The sequence below is a fragment of the Triticum dicoccoides genome, chromosome 1B (assembly GCF_002162155.2).
Source record: "Triticum dicoccoides isolate Atlit2015 ecotype Zavitan chromosome 1B, WEW_v2.0, whole genome shotgun sequence".
NCBI lineage: Eukaryota > Viridiplantae > Streptophyta > Magnoliopsida > Poales > Poaceae > Triticum > Triticum dicoccoides.
The window spans coordinates 218,644,011-218,661,060 of NC_041381.1; positions in this window are offsets into that span (position 1 = coordinate 218,644,011).

The following is a 17,050-nucleotide window of genomic DNA, read 5'->3' on the forward strand; positions in this document are numbered from 1 at the left end:
TCAACTTGTGTGAGTTCGACCCGGCCCAGCACCAAACTCTGTCCCGGCTCTTCGACACAAAGCACGAGGATTCCTGGAAGGTGCTATTCAAGAGCTTCGAGGTCTCCCCTCCCATCACCGAGGATCGCGGATTCTGCGCCAAGTGCCAAGCCAGCGCGGTGAGCTTAATTTTCCCATTACGGGGTATTTGTTTTCCATAGATCTGATTCTATGCGGGATCTAAACCCCCATCCCTCTAACAGGACTGGCAGAAGAAGGCCGGACAGATCAACTATCTGGCTCCCTTGCCCGAAGACCCAGCGGACGCTCGCTTGACGAAGCTGCTGGTTCCGGCACCTCATGTGGTGCCGGAGAAGAAGGCCAAGAAGAAGGCCACGGGGACTCGAAAGAGTTCCCGGCGCTTGGTGGTGTCGGATTCATCGCCTGACAACCCCGAAGCACCCTCCGCCTCTAAGGACGAGGAGGAGGAAGAAGAAGAAGCCTCTCCCCCTCCAATGGGGGTAGGCAAGAAAAGGAAGGCTGCCCCAACTGGGGAGGCCGGAGGGTCCAAGAAGGGGAGAACCCTCCTGCCGGACTACACCTTCGCTGCCAAAGATGGCGGGGAGGAATGGCCATCCAGGGTCAAGCCCCTGGCAAAATCGTAAGTATCCGGATATCCGGATAACTTATGGCGCTCCTCTATTATTTGATATTTTCTGATGCCGAATTTGATCATGCAGTCCGCCCAAGGCTCAGCTTGACGATTCAACGAGCGGCTCCTTGGATTCGTTGGATGTGAATAGTGCTTCACTTCCGACGGCCTCCTCCCCTCTCCTACTGACGATGCCGAGGTGGGGTCCCGAAAGGGACTAGACCAGGAGGAGGTGGTCCTGGAGGCGCCGCAAGGCGACCTCCCGGACTCCAGGTCCAAAGGGGGTAAAGCCCCAGAGGGATCCAAGTCCGGCTCTGGGCCGGACACTGCTCCGGAACCATCGACGGTTCCACAGACCGGTAGGCAGCGCCTTCGCAAGAAGGGCACGCCTACTACATCGGTGGCCTCCATCCAACCGGAGGCACCGGATGTTTTGCTGGAGGCGCTTAACGGTGCCTCCATCGACGAGGAGCACCGCACTGTTATGAGTGCGGTGATTCAAAAGGTTCAGTCCGCCAAGAGCGGGCTGACCGAAGCTTGTACAAGCCTGTTAACAGGCTTTGAGGTATGTATTCAAAACATATAAAAATGTTACTGCATAGACAGTAGCCCCTGATGCTCAGTTTGGTGTTCAGAAAGAAAAGACGAGCTGAGGATCTAAAAAAGATATACGCAGGAGTCTAACATAAATATGTCAATATGGGAATGCAGGTTGCGCTGCTGACCTCTGCCGCACTGACTGCGGAGGTCAATGTATTGAAGGAGAGCCTCGAGCGGTCCAAGAACGAGCTCGGCCGTGCCAAGAAGCAGCTCGAGGACAAGGAGGGTATGTAATACCGCATGTATATCTAGAAATACTTGCTTGCAAATAATGACAGGACCAATGTAAATGTTGCAGGGGCCACGGCCGAGGTGGCGACCCTGAAGGAAGCGGTGTCCAAGGCCGAAAATAGTGCGGCCTTGGAGCGCATCGAGCGAGAGAAGCAGGAGGCGTAGGTGGCGGAGGTACGGCATGAGCTCCAGGCTCTCGTGGAGAAACACGAGAGTTTGGAGCGTGACTCGAAGACTCGAGAGTCCGAGCTCGCCTTGGCTCTTGAGAGTGCTAAAACCGCTAAGGCCGAAGCCCAGAAGGCCCTCCAGGAGATCGAGGCGATGAAGAAGATAGCGGCGGGTAAGGCATTCTTTATGCAAAGCAAGAATATAAAAGTAAATTATCTGTTACTTACCCGAATCGGGAGCTCTCCAGGAGCGTTCGCCGATCTACCCTGTAGTGTGTCTGATGCTGTCGCATTCTACCGAGCCGAGGAGGGGAGCTCGATGGAAAAGGTGTTCTGGTCTCAATATGCTGAGGCCGGACATCCGGTGCCCCTGAGCGACCAACTGAAGCAGCTGGTCGAACTCCACAAGGTGGCCGAACAGGCCATGAAGGGCCTCATAGTTCGACTGTGGCCTAGAGAAGCCATGCTTGGGAGTTACTTCGGTCTGGTGTGGCGGCTGGTGGACGCCTGTCCATGGATTGAAGTCGTCAAGCGCTCCGTCTGTATTGAAGGTGCCCGTCGGGCCCTCGCCCGTGCTAAAGTGCACTGGGGCAAGCTGGACGCTGAGAAGCTATTGACGGACGCGCCACCGCCGGGCAAGGAGTATCGCACGCCCAAGATGTATTATAAGGGCATCCTGAAGGGTGCCCGCCTTATAGCGGGTGAATGCTCCAAAGATGTAATTTTTGAGTAGACTTGCATCTGTTATCCTGTACGCTGAAAACTTTTGTTCATATGCGTTAAGCAACGCTTGTTAATTTAAAATATTACCTTCTATGCGGCCGTTTATCACATCTGAGAGAAGCAAGTCGTCGGCTTCTACCCCCATGCCATGAGCGTTGGGGTGTTCGGGATAGCTCTGAGCGCTCTTGTTCCCATTCTTGGGTCCATCTAGGGAGGCGCTCAGCACAACGAACCAGGCCATCGGACATATAATGCTTTATCACTCTCACTTAGCCATAGAATTATATAATTTTAAATTTCGGCGAAGCCCCTAGTATTCGGAAGACCGAGTTCAGGGCGCTATCCACGCCTAGGCCGGATAAGTCCGGTTCCTCGCTCTAAGCGGCATAAGTCTTTAAGGACTCGAAAAACCTCGCGAACAGCGACCGGTTTCTCGCACTATCATGACGGTCAGTTTTAGCTTTCTCTACTGAGGTGTTAACCCAGCTCAACTGGGGCACAATCGCAGTAGTTCTAACAGCGCTACCTTAGCCAACATTGCGGAACGTAAGGTACAAAAACATGGGAGCCGGGCAAACCCAACTATTGACCCAAGACATGATTCGGAGCCGATGCATATAGTGCTATAAGTTCGGGGTGCCGCACTCATGAGAGTGTTTGGTCTTCTCACACCATGTTATGGGGTGCTTAAGCCCCTGGTGTATTGGCCGTACCAAAGTGTACGGTTGCATAATTTCATGACTGAACACATTTGTATAAAAAGAGATGAATACAATAACAGATAAAAGCTATGTATTGTTTATTATTAAAAAAGGGCTGCTATGAAAGCAGAATGATACAAATAGTGCGATAAGCAAGAGATGGGATTATTTGACATGTCCCCCTCGAGGGGCAAGCTGCGGGACTTTAAGTAAAAAAGGTATTAAGCTTGTTATAGAGACCACCTGGACATTTGACGCGGCCTGTTCTCTCCCTAGCTGTTGCATCGTGTGTTCGGCAAGTGTATAGCCAGACAGGCCTTCCGAATAGTTGGGTCCTGAAAGTATATAAAAAAAGAAACGGCAGAATAGGGAGCCCCTAGGTGCGGTTGAGCCGCATTCTGGGCGTGCCGTGGTTGTGCCCCTCCCTTATGCCCATGGTATTTCCAAAGCGTAATTATGTACGCGTGGTGCCGATATCGCCATCTGGCGAGGGCTGGGGTTGGGGCCGCACTGCTATGCTTGCTCGGAACGTGCCAGCCGGTTTTGTTGTAGGTTACTTCGGGCGCGCTTGACGTTGTCCGGACGTTTAACACCCGGATTAGAGAATTGCCTTGAGAGGCTACTCTGTACTTCCGCCGCCAGGGCTGCCTTGTGCTCCTCCGTTCGAAGAGAGTGTTCGATGTTTCCATTTACCGTGATGACTCCGCGAGGGCCTGGCATCTTGAGCTTGAGATATGCATACTGCGGCACCGCATTGAATTTTGCAAATGCGGTTCGTCCGGGCAGGGCGTGATAGCCACTACGGAATGGGACTATGTCGAAGATTAACTCTTTTTCTTTGGAAATTATCCGGGGATCCGAAGACCACTTCGAGTGTAACCGAGCCTGTACAGCTGGCTTCTACACCTGGTATGACGCCTTTAAAGGTTGTCTTTGTGGGTTTAATCCTTGACGGATCTATACCCATTTTTCGCACTGTATCCTGATAAAGCAGGTTCAGGCTGCTGCCGCCGTCCATGAGGACTCTAGTGAGGTGAAAGCCGTCAATGATTGGGTCTAGGACCAATGCGGCGAATCCGCCATGACGAATGCTAGTGGGGTGGTCCCTTCGATCAAAAGTGATCGGGCAGGAGGACCATGGGTTGAACTTTGGGGCGACTGGCTCCAACGCATAGACGTCCTTTAGAGCACGCTTCCGCTCCCTTTTTGGGATATGGGTTGCATATATCATGTTCACCGTCCGTACTTGCAAAGGGAAGCCCTTCTGTCCTCTGTTGTTCGGCGGCCGGGGCTCCTCCTCGTCATCGCTATGCAGCCCCTTGTCTCTGGTTTCGGCACTTAACTTGCCTGCCTGCTTGAACACCCAACAATCCCTGTTGGTGTGGTTGGCTGGTTGTTCGGGGGTGCCGTATATCTGGCACGAGTGATCAAGTATCCGGTCTAAACTGGATGGGCCCGGAGGGTTTCTTTTGAATGGCTTCTTCCGATGACCTGGCTTAGAGCCTCTGAATCCGGCATTGACTGCCGTATCCTCAGTATTGTCGCCGTTAATGCGGCGCTTGTGCTTGTTGCAAGGTGACCTGCCGTTGATGTCCTTGGTATCCGAATTGCCAGGGCTCTTGGTTATGTTATTGCTATGGGCTAGCCAGCTCTCTTCTCCCGCACAAAAGTGGGTCATGAGTGTCGTGAGGGATGCCATAGATTTCGGCTTTTCCTGCCCTAGGTGTCGGGCAAGCCATTCGTCTCGGATGTTGTGCCTGAAGGCTGCAAGGGCCTCGGCGTCCGGACAGTCGACTATTTGATTTTTCTTGGTTAGGAACCGTGTCCAGAATTTTCTGGCCGATTCCTCTGGCTGCTGGATTATGTGGCTTAGGTCATCGGCGTCTGGTGGTCGCACATAAGTGCCCTGGAAGTTGTCAAGGAATGCGGATTCCAGGTCCTCCCAGCAACTAATTGACTCTGCTAGCAGGCTGTTAAGCCAATGCCGAGTTGGTCCTTTAAGCTTGAGCGGGAGGTATTTGATGGCGTGTAGATCATCACCATGGGCCATGTGGATATGAAGGAGATAATCCTCGATCCATACCGCGGGATCAGTTGCGCCATCGTATGACTCGATGTTTACGGGTTTAAAACCCTCGGGGATTTGATGATTCATTACTTCGTCTGTGAAGCATAGTGGGTGTGCGGCGCCCCTGTACTGGGCTATATCGCGACGCAGCTCGGATGAGCTTTGTCTGTTGTATTCGGCCTAGCTGTATTTGTCATATCTGGCGTGGCGGTTATCGTCACGTGATGTGGGGCGCCCACGCGATCCATAGATTGATCTTGTTTGCCTTGCCTTATCCTCCAATATGCCTCGCAGGTCTATTGCGTTTCCCCATGCTCTGGTATTCTTAGAGCGGCGCCGGGGTGCGGCTTGTATTGAGGGCCGAAAGGCCTCTCTGTCGCGGCCACGGGGTGTCCGATCGGGCGCATCGTACGCTGGTGATGTAGATTTAGTTGCTTCCTCCTCTAGTTGGGGTAGCAGCCTGCGCTTTGGGTAACTCTTGGAGGGGCGTTCGAGTTTATACTCTTCGGCCACCAGGACTTCAGTCCATCTGTCGGCTAGCAAGTCTTGGTCAGCTCTAAGCTGCTGCTGTTTTTTCTTGAGGCTGCTCGCCGTGGCCATAAGCCTGCATTTAAAACGCTCTTGTTCGACAGGATCCTCTGGCACGACGAATTCGTCATCATCGAGGCTTGCCTCGTCTTTGTAGGGAGGCATATAATTGTCGTCCTCGACCTCTCTGTCCGCCGCTCTCTCATGAGGGCTGGCTCCTTCGTCCTCCTGCGCTGAATCCTGCTGGAGGGGGTTGTCTTCGGCACTGTCCGGGGTGTTGACGTCTCCGGTGACGGATTCGCCGTTCTTGCTTTGGCGGGATTTAGAGCGGCGCCACTAACGTCGGCACTTGGGTTGCTTCTTGGAGAAGTCGTCCTCCGCTTTTTCATTGCCATCCCCTGCTTTGGGGGTGTCCACCATGTATATATCATATGACGAGGTGGCCTTCCAGTGCCCTATAGGTGCTGGTTCTTGGTCGTCTCCTTCATCGGCGTCCATAATGTCGATGTCTTCAGAGTCGAAGGCAAGCATGTCGGTTAAAACATCGACAGTGGCTACAAAGTGGGTGGTGGGTGGGTTTCGAATTTCTTCGTCGTCCGCATCCCAACCATGCTGGCCATAGTTCGGCCAGGGCTCTCCTGACAAAGAGAGAGACCTTAGTGAATTCAGGATGTCGCCAAAGGGCGAGTGCTGAAAGACGTCCGTGGCGGTGAACTCCATGATCGGAGCCCAATCGGGTTCGATCGGAAGGGGTGCGGAAGATTCGGAGTCCGGAACGGAGTCCGGCACCTTGGAGTCACGGGCCTTGCAAAGGACTAGGCTGGTATTCGGCTCTATCGCTGTAGAGATTGTGTCTCCTAGGGCGGCGTCCAACCGACCGTCCCCGACTGGCGCAGCCGGCTCCGAGCTGGTGGTCGGAGCGGGCACCTGAGCGGCGCTCTGGGTGTTGTCTGGCGGCAGAGCTAGATCATGCCCAACATGACAGTGCGGCGCGCTCGGCCGTGGCTTGAATCCGTCGAAGATCAAGTCCCCGCGGATGTCGGACGTGTAGTTTAAGCTTCCAAACCTGACCTAATGGCCAGGGGCGTAGCTTTCGATCTGCTCCAGATGGCCAAGCAAATTGGCCCGCAGTGCGAAGCCGCCGAATACGAAGATCTGTCCGGGGAGAAAAGTCTCACCCTGGACCGCGTCATGGTTGATGATCGAAGAAGCCATCGGGCCTAAGCGTGACGACACAGAGGAACTCTCAATGAAAGCACCAATGTTGGTGTCAAAACCGGCGGATCTCGGGTAGGGGGTCCCGAACTGTGCGTCTAGGCGGATGGTAACAGGAGACAAGGGACACGATGTTTTTACCCAGGTTCGGGCCCTCTCGATGGAGGTAAAACCCTACTCCTGCTTGATTAATATTGATGATATGGGTAGTACAAGAGTTGATCTACCACGAGATCAGAGAGGCTAAACCCTAGAAGCTAGCCTATGGTATGATTGTTGTTCGTCCTATGGACTAAAACTCTCCGGTTTATATAGACACCGGAGAGGGCTAGGGTTACACAGAGTCGGTTACAATGGGAGGAGATCTTCGTATCGTATCGCCAAGATTGCCTTCCATGCCAAGGAAAGTCCCATCCGGACACGGGACGAAGTCTTCAATCTTGTATCTTCATAGTCCGGGAGTCCGGCCAAAGGTCATAGTCCGGCCATCCGGACACCCCCTAATCCAGGACTCCCTCAAGCGCCAATCCACCCACATATCAAATTATCAAAGTAGCGAACACAAATCAAACCAACATGATGAAAGTAACTAGATGAAATTCCCGTGTACCCTCAAGAACACTTTGCTTATCATAAGAAACCATTTTGGCCTGTACTTTACCCCAAAAGGATTGAGCTACTTTGCTGCACTTTTGTTACTACTACTATTACTCACTCGTTACAAATTATCTTGCTACCAAACTACTCCGTGTTTAGCACTTGCAGACATCACTTTGCTGAAAACCACTTGTCATTTCCTTCTGCTCCTCGTTGGGTTTGACACTCTTACTTATCGAAAAGAGATACAATTGACCCCATATACTTGTGGGTCATCAAGGCTATTTTCTGGCGCTGTTGCGGGGTAGTGAAGCGCCTTTGGTATATTCGGTAAGGAAACATTTATATCGTGTGCTGAAATTTATTGTCACTTGTTACTATGGAAAACAATCCTTTGAGGGGTTTCTTCGGGGTATCTTCACCTCGTCCAGAACCACAATTAGTTACCCCTCAACCTACTGCACCTACTAAAAATATTGAATATGAAATCCCTTCAGGTATGATAGAACAACTACTAGCTAATCCTTATGCAGGAGATGGAACTGAACATCCTGATATGCACTTCGTACATGTGGAACAAATTTGTGGATTGTTTAAGCTTGCAGGTTTACCCAGAGATGAAGTTATGAAAAAGGTTTTTCCTTTATCTTTGAAGGGAAAAGCATTGGCATGGTATAGGCTATGCGATGATATTGGATCATGGAATTGGAATCGTTTGAAATTGGAGTTCCATCAAAAAAATTATCCTATGGATCTAGTTCATCGTGATCATAATTATATATATAATTTTTGGCCTCGTGAAGGATAAAGTATAGCTCTAGCTTGGGGAAGGCTTAAGTCGATGTTATATTCATGCCCCAATCATGAGCTCTCAAGAGAAATCATCATTCAGAATTTTTATGCTTGACTTTCTCGTAATGATCAAACCATGCTGGATACTTCTTGTGTTGGTTCTTTTATGAAGAAAACTATTGAATTCTTGTGGGATCTTTTGGAAAGAATTAAACGCAACTCTGAACATTGGGAACTTGACTAAGGTCAAGAGTCAGGTATAAAGCTTAAGTATGATTGTGTTAAATCTTTTATGGATACCGATGCTTTTCAAAAGTTTAGCACTAAATATGGACTTGACTCTGAAATAGTAGCCTCTTTTTGTGAATCATTTGCTACTCATGTTGAACTTCCTAAAGAGAAATGGGTTAAATATCACCCACCTATTAAATATGAAATTAAAGAACCAGTACCAGTTAAAGAAGAAACTATACTTTATAATGTTGATCCAGTTGTTCCTTCTGCTTATATTCAAAAACCACCTTTCCCTGTTAGGATAAAAGAACATGCTAAAGTTTCAACTATGGTTAACAAAAGCTATGTTAGAACACCTAAACCTGATGAGCAAATTAAAGTAGAACCTAGCATTGCTATGGTTAAAGATCTCTTGGAAGAAGATATGGATGGGCATGTTATTTACTTTTGTGATGAAGCTGCTAGAATTGTTAAACCTGAGGGGAAAGATAAACATAGACCAGTTGTTGGCATGCCTGTTGTTTCAGTTAAAATAGGAGATCACTGTTATCATGGTTTATGTGACATGGGTGCTACTATGAGTGCCATTCCCCACTCCTTATATGAAGAAATTAGAGATGAAATAGCACCTGCTGAATTAGAAGACATAGATGTTACTATTAAACTTGCTAATAGAGATACTATATCACCCATTGGGATTCTTAGAGATGTTGAAGTCTTGTGTGGGAAGATAAAATACCCTACTGATTTTCTTGTTCTTACCACCCCACAAGATAAATTTTGTCCCATTATATTTGGTGGACCTTTCTTGAACACTGTCAATGCTAAAATAGATTGTAAGAAACAAACTGTAAGTGTTAGCTTTGGTGATGAATCTCATGAATTTAACTTTTCCAAGTTTAGTAGAAATCATCATGAAAAAGAATTGCCTAGTAAGGATGAATTAATTGGTCTTGCTTCTATTGTTGTGCCACCTACTGATCCTTTAGAACAATACTTGCAAGATCATGAGAATGATTTACATATGCATGAAAGAAATGAAATAGATAAGATCTTCTTTGAACAATGTCCTCTGATTAAACACAATTTACCTATTGAAACTCTTGGAGGTCCTCCTCCACCTAAAGGTGACCCTGTGTTTGAATTAAAACCTTTGTCAGACACTTTGAAATATGCTTAGCTTGATGAAAAGAAGATATATCATGTTATTATCAGTGCTAACCTTTCAGAACATGAAGAAGAAAGATTATTGAAAGTTCTAAGGAAGCACCAAGCTACTATTGGGTATACTCTTGATGATTTAAAGGGAATTAGTCCCACTCCATGTCAGCATAAAATTAATATGGAACCTGATGCTAAACCAATTATTGATCATCAATGTTGGTTAAATCCGAAGATGAAAGAAGTGGTAAGAACTGAAATATTAAAACTTCTGGAAGCAGGTATAATCTATCCTATAGCTGATAGCAAATGGGTAAGTCATGTTCATTGTGTCCCTAAGAAGGGAGGTATTACTGTTGTTCCTAATGATAAGAATGAGCTCATTCCACAAAGAATCGTCACAGGCTATAGAATGGTTATTGACTATAGAAAATTAAATAAAGCTACTAGAAAATATCATTACCCTCTGTCTTTTATTGATCAAATGTAGAAAGACTATCTAAGCACACACATTTTTTCTCCCTTGATGGATACTCTGGCTTTTCACATACCTGTTTTACAATTTGATCAAGAAAAGACCACTTTTACTTGTCCTTTTGGAACATTTGCTTATAGACGTATGCCTTTCGGTTTATGTAATGCACCTACTACCTTTCAAAGATGTATGACTGCTATATTCTCTGACTTTTGTGAAAAGATCGTCGAGGTTTTCATGGATGACTTTTCTGTTTATGGGAAGTCCTTTGATGATTGTTTAAGCAATCTTGAGCGAGTTTTGCAGAGATGTGAAGAGACAAATCTTGTCTTGAATTGGGAGAAGTGCCACTTTATGGTTAATGAGGGCATTGTCTTGGGTCATAAAATTTCTGAAAGAGGTATTGAAGTGGACCAAGCTAAGGTTGATGCAATTGAGAAAATGCCATGTCCTAAGGACATCAAAGGTATTCGTAGTTTCCTAGGTCATGCTGGTTCTATAGGAGATTTATCAAAGACTTCTCTAAAATTTCTAGGCCTCTCACTAGTCTTTTGCAAAAGGATGTTCCTTTTGTTTTTGATGATGATTTTTTAGAAGCCTTTGAAACACTCAAGAAAGCTTTAATTTCTGCACCTATTGTTCAACCACCTGATTGGAACTTGCCTTTTGAAATTATGTGTGATGCTAGTGATTATGCTGTTGGTGCTATTCTAGGACAAAGAGTTGATAAGAAATTCAATGTTATTCATTATGCTAGTAAAACTCTAGACAGTTCTCAAAGAAATTATGCTACTACTGAAAAAGAATTTTTAGCAGTGGTGTTTGCTTGTGATAAATTTAGACCTTATATTGTTGATTCCAAAGCAACTATTCACACAAACCATGCTGCTATTAAATATCTTATGGAAAAGAAAGATGCTAAGCCTAGACTTATTCGTTGGGTTCTCTTGTTACAAGAATTTGATTTACATGTTATTGATAGAAAAGGAGCTGAGAACCCCGTAGCAGATAATTTGTCTAGGCTTGAAAATGTGCTTGATGACCCACTACCTATTGACGATAGTTTTCCTGATGAGCAGTTAGCTACAATAAATGTTGCTAATAGTACTCCTTGGTGTGATGACTATGCTAATTACATTGTTGCTAAATATTTACCTCCTAGCTTTACATACCAACAAAAGAAAAATTCTTCTATGATTTAAGACATTACTTTTGGGATGACCCACATCTTTACAAGGAAGGAGTAGATGGTATTATTAGACGTTGTGTACCTGAGCATGAACAGGGACAAATCCTATGGAAATTTCACTCCGAGGCTTATGGAGGGCATCATGTTGGAGATAGAACTGCTCACAAGGTATTGCAATCTGGATTTTATTGGCCTACTCTCTTCAAGGATGCCCGCAAGTTTGTCTCATCTTGTGATGAATGCCAAAGAATAGGTAATATTGGTAAGCGTCAAGAAATGCCTATGAATTATTCACTTGCTATTGAACCATTTGATGTTTGGGATTTGATTACACGGGACCTTTTCCTTCCTCTAATGGGTATACACATATTTTGGTCGTTGTTGATTATGTTACTAAATGGGTAGAAGCTATTCCAACTAGTAGTGTTGATCAAAATACCTCTATTAAAATGCGTAAGGAAGTTATTTTCCCAAGGTTTGGAGTCCTTAGATATTTAATGACTGATGGTGGTTCACATTTTATTCATGGTGCTTTTCGTAAAATGCTTGCCAAGTATGACGTTAACCATAGAATTGTATCACCTTATCATACTCAGTCTAGTGGTCAAGTTGAGCTTAGCAATAGGGAAATAAAATTAATTTTGCAAAAGACTGTCAATAGGTCCAGGAAGAATTGGTCTAAGAAATTAGATGATGCACTTTGGTCTTATAGAACATCATATAAAAATCCTATGGGTATGTCTCCTTATAAAATGGTTTATGCAAAAGCTTGTCATTTGCCTCTTGAGTTAGAACATAAGGCATACTGGGCAATTAAAGAACTCAACTATGATTTCAAACTTGCCGGTGAAAAGAGGTTATTTGATATTAGCTCTTTAGATGAATGGAGAACCCGGGCTTATGAAAATGCAAAACTATTCAAAGAGAAAGTTAAAAGATGGCATGACAAAAGAATCCAAAAGCGTGAGTTCAAAGTCGGAGAATATGTTCTTTTGTACAACTCTCATTTTAGATTTTTTGCAGGAAAGCTCCTCTTGAAATGGGAAGGCCCATATGTCATCGAGGAGGTCTACCGGTCTGGAGCCATCAAAATAAATAATTTCGAAGGCACTAACCCAAAGGTTGTCAACGGACAACAAATAAAGCATTATATCTCAGGTACGCCTATCAATGTTGAAAGTAATATTATCCAAACTTTGACACCGGAAGAACACATAAAGGAGTCCTTCCGAAACACTCCAGAATCGTCAAAATAAGGAGGTAAGTAATACGGTAAGTAAACTGTCTCCGAAAAATCCACAAAAATATTTTTTGTTAGTTCTGGAATATTTTAGAATTTTGGAAATAAAGAAACTCCCAGGAAGCGTCCCCTGGTGGGCACGAGACACCAGGGCGCGCCAGGCGGGTTGTGCCCACCTGGGACACCTTCCGGACTCTGTTTTTATCCTATATACTTGTCCTCCAAGATAAAAAAATCTATATATACTTCCCGAACCTGTGGATCACCGTTTCGCGAAGAAATCATCTATTCTCTTTCCTTGTTGTTTCTGGTCAGATTTATCAAGCCAGGCATCATGTCTTCCTCTTCCTCCAACAACATGTAAGAAGATGCTTGGCTGATGAAGATCGAGACGAAGAGGGAGGAGCCTACGAACGTTGTCAAGGGAGGCAAGGGTAAGGAAGCTACCATGGATCCATCCCCGGTGGCAGCACAAACACTGTTGGCCGAGGAGGGAGAAGAAGATATCCTTAAGCCCTACCTTACTCATCTTACTCCTGCTGAGATTGAAGATTTTCGCATTATTGAAATAGTTCGTATACAAAATAAATATCTCACTCGCGAAAATATTTTGCATCAAGAGCATATCACTTATCTCCGGAGTGTTATCCGTCGGTTGGAGCTCTTGATCCTTAAGGATAGGATCGCTTCTTCTTCATCATCTTCTTCACCACCAAAAGAGAATTGAGTATCGGGTATGGGCACTCCCCTTGGCTTCCGCCAAGCTTTGGAGAGGTGCCCGGTATCGTATCACCCCACTATCTTTTTGCCTTTACTTATCTTAGTTTGATCTTTTTGCTTTATATGAATAAAAGTTTAGTTCGATCCTTTCTTCTTTGAGAGTTTGCTTAGTGATCTATCATTGTAATCGTGTGCAAGTTATATAATAAAGTTTAGTTTGAGTTTTTGCTTTCTTTACCTTCTTATTGTAAATAAAGAAAAGAAATAAGAAAGAAAAAAGTGTTTGGATAAAAGAAAGGAAACAAATCAATAGATCATATACTAATCCTATGGTAGGTGATGGCACCACATAAGGAAAAGTATAAGTAGAAAATTTTATTAGGGATTGACAAACATGGCATTAGTCAATGATGCAACTCATGAAAGAATTAATAAGGGAAGAGAAGATTCACATATAACTATACTATCCTAGAAATCTTTTATGATTGTGAGCCCTCATCAGAATATTATATGCCAAAACTGTTGACGTTGGACAATGAAGACAACTTAATGATTTATGTATATTTATATTCACATAGAAGTCATATTGTCATAGATCCTTTAACATGTGATGCTTGCCCCCTATCTTTGCTAGCCAAAAATTCCACAACAAGTAGAGATACTACTTGTGCGTCTAAAACCCTTAAACCCAAATCTTTTTCAAGTGTCCACCATACCTACCTACGGATTGAGCAAGATCCCTCAAGTAAGTTATCATCGATGCAAAAAGGCAATAAAAAGTTGCTTCTAAATATGTCAGATCATTTAGTGTAAGAGAAAATTGAGCGTTGTACGAACTTGGATGACAAAGAATAAAAGCGACAGACTGCATAATAAAGGTTGTCATCTTAAGGGGCAATACAACATGACGTTCTCTTGCACTAAGGGATTGAGCATGTAAACAAATAAGCGCATGGCAACCTCTGCTTCCCTCTGTGAAGGGCCTATCTTTTACTTTTATGCAAAGAGTCAAAGTTTTCCTTCTATTCCTTTTTATTTTCTCTTTTGGCAAGCATCATGTGGTGAGGAAAGATCTAGGCACATATGTCTAGTTGAATATAGATAGCATGAGTTATTATTGTTGACATCACCCTTGAGGTGAGTATGTTGGGAGGTGAAACTATGAGCCCCTATCTTTCTAGGTGTCAGGTTGAAACGTTTTGCTCATGGTTACGAGGTGAGTGTTAGCAATCACGGAAGAATATATGATGGTTGAGTATGTGGACTTGCTGAAAGGCTCCGACAAGCAACTCTTCCTAAAAAGATGATGAATTGTGGTTGCAAAGTTGACTGAGAACATAGTTTGTTGGTTTTTAATAGAGTTTTTGCTTTATACTTCGATTACGTGATGAACTGTTACTTATTCATGGGAAGTATATGATGCAAGTTTGATGATAAAAGTCCTATGTTCAATTTTGTTGCTGTTATAATAATCAACATGATGCTTCTATGTCCGTATTTTTGTTTTTATCGACACCTCTCTCTCAAAGCATGTGGACATGTTTTTGATTTCGGTTTTTGCTTGAGGACAAGAGAGATCTAAGCTTGGGGGAGTTGATACGTCCATTTTGCATCATGTTTTCTTACTGTTATTTACAATGTTTTTATCCATAATAATGCTTTTTGGAGTAATTCTAATGCCTTTTCTCTCATAATTTGCAAGGTACACACCAAGAGGGAGAATTCTGGCAGCTGGAAATCTGGACCTGAAAAAGCTACGCCAGGCTCCCTATTCTGCACAACTCCAAACAAGATGAGCCTTCATGGAGAACTTTTATGGAATATTTTAAGGAATATTGGAGCAAATAACTACTAGAGGGAGCCCACAAGGTGGGCACAACCCACCTGGTCGCGTCGAGGAGCCCAGGCGCGCCATGGTGGGTTGTGCCCTCCTCGGCCCACCTCCGGTGCCCATCTTCTAGTATATAAGTCATTTTGACCTAGAAAAAATAAGGGGAGGACATTCGGGACGAAGCACCGCCGTATCGAGGCGGAACTTGGGCAGGAGCACTTTTGCCCTCCGGTGGAGCGATTCTGCCGGTGGAACTTCCCTCCCGAAGGGGGAAATCATTGTCATCATCATCACCAACAACTCGCCCATCTTGGGGAGGGCCATCTTCATCAACATCTTCACAGCACCAACTCCTCTCAAACCCTAATTCATCTCTTGCGTTCAATCTTTGTATTAAAACTATAGATTGGTGCCCGTGGCTGACTAGTAGTGTTGATTACATCTTGTAGTTGATTACTATATGTTTATTTGGTGGAAGATTATATGTTCAGATCCATTATGCTATTCAATACCCCTTTAATCTTGAGCATGTTTATCGTTTGTGAGTAGTTACTTTTGTTCTTGAGGTCACGGGAGAAATCATGTTGCAAGTAATCATGTGAACTTGATATGTGTTCGATATTTTGATGGTATGTATGTTGCCATTCTCTTAGTGGTGTCATGTGAACGTCGACTACAAGACACTTCACCATATTTGGGCCTAAGGGAATGTATTGTGGAGTAGTAAATAGATGGTAGGTTGCGAGAGTGACAAAAACTTAAACCCCAGTTTATGCACTATTCTGTAAGGGACCGATTGGATCCTAGAGTTTAATGCTATGGTTAGAATTTATTCTTAATACTTTTCTTGTAGTTGTGGATGCTTGCGGGAGGGTTAATCATAAGTAGGAGGTTTGTTCAAGTAAGAACAGCACCTCAGCGCCGGTTCACCCCCATATCAAATTATCAAAGGAGCGAACACAAATCAAACCAACATGATGAAAGTAACTAGATGAAATTCCCGTGTACCCTCAAGAACACTTTGCCTATCATAAGAAACCATTTTGGCATGTCCTTTGCCTCAAAAGGATTGGGCTACTTTGCTACACTTTTGTTACCCTATTGTTACTCGCTCGTTACAAATTATCTTGCTACCAAAGTACTCTGCTACTTCCAATTTTAGCACTTGCAGACATCACTTTGCTAAAAACCACTTGTCATTTCCTTCTGCACCTCCTTGGGTTCGACACTCTTACTTATCGAAAACAGCTACAATTGACCCCATATATTTGTGGGTCATCACTAGAGCTCAAAGCTTAAATTGAGAGATAAAAATATTTTTGAGAGGCATACTTGATAACCCACAAGTATAGGAGATCGCAACAGCTTTCGAGGGTAGAGTATTCAACCCAAATTTATTGATTCGACACAAGGGGAGCCAAAGAATATTCTTGAGTATTAGCAGTTGAGTTGTCAATTCAACCACACCTGGATAACTTAGTATCTACAGCAAAGTGTTTAGTAGCAAAAGTGGTATGATAATAATAGTAGTGGTAGCAAAAGTAAAAGCAAATGTTTTTGGGTTTTTGTAGTAGGTGTAACAGTAGCAACGGAAAAGTAAATAAGCGAAGAACAGTATGTGAAAAGCTCGTAGGCAATGGATCAATGATGGATAATTATGCCGGATGCGATTCCTCGTGCAATAGTTATAACATAGGGTGATATAGAACTAGCTCCAGTTCATCAATGTAATGTAGGCATGTATTCCGTAAATAGTCATACGTGCTTCTGGAAAAGAACTTGCATGACATCTTTTGTCCTACCCTCCCGTTGCAGCGGGGTCCTTACAGAAACTAAGAGATATTAAGGCCTCCTTTTAATAGAGAACCGGAACAAAGCATTAGCACATAGTGAATACATGAACTCCTCAAACTACGGTCATCATCGAGAAGTATCCCGATTATTGTC